The following is a 4745-nucleotide window of genomic DNA, read 5'->3' as shown; positions in this document are numbered from 1 at the left end:
CTCGCAACTTGTTCAGAAGATAGACACGCAATGAACCTTGTAGACAGCGCAATGGTGATAATCAGGAGAAGAAACGGGAACGAGACTGAATTAAACGACAATGTCGATGAAAAAGTCAACGAGAGAAACAGGAGGCAAACACAAACTGTTCTAAATGAAATAGAAGAAATAAAAAGACACACTGGAGAAATAGCATGAGACGCGGGGGAAATAGGAAAAAATTAGATAAGATACACACATAGGACAGAAAATGAGAAATATAGGAAGGATACAGAAAAATGAAATGAATTTAGAGAAGGAAAAATGAAGAGGGGAGAGAAAAGGAAGATAAAATGATAGTGCGGCAGGAGAGAAAAGTAAAATGGAGAGGAGAAGAAGAACAAAACTTGGTATTCAGCAAGAAAAATATATCGAAAACAATTCCCCAAAGAGTAGAAGAGAGAAAAAAACAGGGGGCATAAGTATGACTACGACAATATTGAAGCAGAAAATGAAGATAGAGCAAACGAAGTAGGAGAAGAAGAAGATGGAGAGGACGAAGAAGAAAGTGGGAAAGTAGATCAAGGAAAGGCCAACAGGAGGAGAGAAGCTACCATGCATGAGTGACCAGACCCGCAGGATTGAGAAAAACTGTTGGGGAGGATTTTCGAAAGCGCCACACAGAAGTGCCGACGTCAGCAGAAAGTTTAATAAGTTAAAGTCTAGTAATGATATCTTGGATGAAACTAATAAATACAAAATGGCTCTCCAAGCTACTTTTATATCTCGTCACAGCTCTTGCTTGTATCTTGTATGGTCGGACCATATAAACTTGATACTGTGTAGTGTGTCTATTTTATTGAACTTGCAGACTGTGCATACAAGTTTTTGAGAATATCCAAGTATGTGTGCTCTGTCGGCATGGCTTTGTCTAGGGAATCTACAAGATTTTGCATACATGCAAGTAAGTTTCCTGAATTCAGAGTGCAGGATCTTTCGAAAAGTTTAGCTAAGAGTTTATTATAAGTAAAGGTATTGGAGATATAACAGTACCGGAATTTAGTTTTAGGATAGAGCTCAGTTGAAGGAAGAAAAGACTTTTGTTCCGTGGTCCGTGGTGGAGATAACAATGGTCCAAGAATCACATGACAATAATGATGAATTATTTAGGTTGAAAACAATAAATTCTAGAAAAATGTAAATGAAAAGCTATAAATCAACATACACACCGTCAGTTTCTTGTCAGACTCACTGTTATCGATGTCTTATTTTTTCAATACGGTTCACTTTCCCCCATGTCCACAATCCACATTCTCAAATTTATCATAGGTATGAAGCTTCAATCAATTCAGATTTAAATTTGCAAGACACTTCGAATTGCAAATGGTGTGGAAAAACCACTCCATTCTGCCGTCCACGTCACTATATCATGAATAATCGTTTGTGAATTTTACTCATTTCAGGAATATCAAAGGTATAAACCTCCATCTAAATGTTCCATGGTCCTGTAATTTATTGAGCCTGATTGACAGAAAATCAAAAGGAAAAGAAATATGTTGGCCATGAGAAATGGATTTTCGTTGTTCCTGGCGAAATAATCATTAATGTTGCCGATGACATTTGATAGATTAATGATAAGTCCCGTCCACGTCACTATATCATGAATAATCGTTTGTGAATTTTACTCATTTCAGGAATATCAAAGGTATAAACCTCCATCTAAATGTTCAATGTTCCTGTAATTTATTGAGCCTGATTGACAGAAAATCAAAAGGAAAAGAAATAATATATGTTGGCCATGAGAAATGGATTTTCGTTGTTCCTGGCGAAATAATCATTAATGTTGCCGATGACATTTGATAGATTAATGATAAGTCCGATGTATAGGATGAAATTAAGAATAAGTTTTGTGTGTGGAGGTTATTGTGTTGAATAAAATATGTTGGGATGATAAGTCCGATGTATAGGATGAAATTAAGAATAAGTTTTGTGTGTGGAGGTTATTGTGTTGAATAAAATATGTTGGGGGGAAAGGGAAAGGTTGAATAAATGTGAAAGATAAAGGAATACGACAGAAACCTACAAATTTATGTTAGCACAGATCTTGTGTATTCATACTCTAATAGCTATTATTTTGATGAAAAACCATTAATTATAAATTTACACACAAAAAAGAGCAAAGAAGTGAAATTGTTGTCGGAGTGATTTGTGAATCTGCCGATTTGTATGTGAAAGATAAAGGAATACGACAGAAACCTACAAATTTATGTTAGCACAGATCTTGTGTATTCATACTCTAATAGCTATTATTTTGGTGAAAAACCATTAATTATAAATTTACACACAAAAAAGAGCAAAGAAGTGAAATTGTTGTCGGAATGATTTGTGAATCTGCCGATTTGAGTTTCAAGGATGAGAGATGGGACAAAGATTTGATCAGTACTCTGACGAACTCCACGTATGTGAATAGTGAATAGTCAAAATAATTTGATTATTCACTCATAAATGGAGAGGAGAAGAAGAACAAAACTTGGTATTCAGCAAGAAAAATATATCGAAAACAATTCCCCAAAGAGTAGAAGAGAGAAAAAAACAGGGGGCATAAGTATGACTACGACAATATTGAAGCAGAAAATGAAGATAGAGCAAACGAAGTAGGAGAAGAAGAAGATGGAGAGGACGAAGAAGAAAGTGGGAAAGTAGATCAAGGAAAGGCCAACAGGAGGAGAGAAGCTACCATGCATGAGTGACCAGACCCGCAGGATTGAGAAAAACTGTTGGGGAGGATTTTCGAAAGCGCCACACAGAAGTGCCGACGTCAGCAGAAAGTTTAATAAGTTAAAGTCTAGTAATGATATCTTGGATGAAACTAATAAATACAAAATGGCTCTCCAAGCTACTTTTATATCTCGTCACAGCTCTTGCTTGTATCTTGTATGGTCGGACCATATAAACTTGATACTGTGTAGTGTGTCTATTTTATTGAACTTGCAGACTGTGCATACAAGTTTTTGAGAATATCCAAGTATGTGTGCTCTGTCGGCATGGCTTTGTCTAGGGAATCTACAAGATTTTGCATACATGCAAGTAAGTTTCCTGAATTCAGAGTGCAGGATCTTTCGAAAAGTTTAGCTAAGAGTTTATTATAAGTAAAGGTATTGGAGATATAACAGTACCGGAATTTAGTTTTAGGATAGAGCTCAGTTGAAGGAAGAAAAGACTTTTGTTCCGTGGTCCGTGGTGGAGATAACAATGGTCCAAGAATCACATGACAATAATGATGAATTATTTAGGTTGAAAACAATAAATTCTAGAAAAATGTAAATGAAAAGCTATAAATCAACATACACACCGTCAGTTTCTTGTCAGACTCACTGTTATCGATGTCGTCTTATGTTTTCAATACGGTTCACTTTCCCCCGGTGGATGAGCTGTCACGCACTACCCCTTTCCAGTTTTTGGTGATTCAATATAACAATATTTTTCAGTAAATAAAAAATATTACACCCATATGTAAACGAGATGGAAATCTGAATAAACAGGATTCAAAAGGAGGAAGAACCCAATAAGAACATTGAAATGGAACCTTTCTTCTCCTTTTGTCATTTTTAACATTGTGATTAGAAGCTCTACCAGGTACCTTTAGCAGGAATTGATTCTGTTTTACCTCACAATCCTCCTGACAGGTGTGAAAAACTGGACATGACAGAATTGCCGATGATTTTCATAAAGTAAACCACTTACCTGAAATCAGATAAAGAAAAATTGACAGTTAGAATGAGAAGGCATAAATATCTTGAGAATGAGAAGTTATAAACATCTTAATTTCAATTCAATTAAAAAAAGGTAAGGCATAGGAAAGCGAAATTTCCTACCACTATCCACCATTATTCCTAGACAAATTTAAAGAAGTAGAGACCAGATGTGAAAATTTAGACGCGATAGGAAACAGTTCCAAATATAAAACAATAACAGTAGGTAAAAAACAGAAACTTGCAGGAAGTAGACAAAACAGTACAACCTACTCTTCTGACCCTGTTTTAACACCTTTGTGTATTGCAAATGTCAACAAAGCCATGGAAGTGTGAGACGCACGGTTGAAATACATTGAAATGTATTTATCAAAGCCGCCGCCAAATCAGGAAAAGTCAACAGTGTAAACAAAGATGCTGAGGGTGTTGATAATGCTCAGGGCCGGACAAAAAGGGTTAAAGGGGAGATTAGAGCTGGATGTGATGGAGTCAAAGAAGAGATAATAGTAGTTTTAGAAGACGAAACTAGTTAAAACATTGAACTGGTTAGTCAAATTTTAAAAATGTGGAACAATTGACAAATGGTACGTCAAGTTTTAGGATAAGATGTTTTGTTTTTATTTCACCGATTTATGGTAAATGAATAGTGAATATTGTGATATATAAATATAACACAGACAAAAATAAAAGGGTAAGCTATACCCTGTCAATACTCGTACCTAGATATTTTAAATAGTTGATAATGCTCAGGGCCGGACAAAAAGGGTTAAAGGGGAGATTAGAGCTGGATGTGATGGAGTCAAAGAAGAGACAATAGTAGTTTTAGAAGACGAAACTAGTTAAAACTTTGAACTGGTTAGTCAAATTTGAAAAATGTGGAACAATTGGTTTGTCAATTTGTCTCTGGACTAGAAAGTAGGAATTTTGGGAGCTGTATGGTTTAGCTGCTTCCCGAAAAATTACAAAACAAAACATGCTACCTAAAAAACGGCCCTGCAACCGATTTAAAATATT

This window comes from Diaphorina citri, unplaced genomic scaffold (assembly GCF_000475195.1).
Source record: "Diaphorina citri unplaced genomic scaffold, Diaci psyllid genome assembly version 1.1 scaffold96, whole genome shotgun sequence".
In the NCBI taxonomy this organism is placed as follows: domain Eukaryota; kingdom Metazoa; phylum Arthropoda; class Insecta; order Hemiptera; family Psyllidae; genus Diaphorina; species Diaphorina citri.
The sequence above is the reverse complement of the archived record's forward strand: the minus strand, read 5'-3'. Positions refer to the sequence as shown.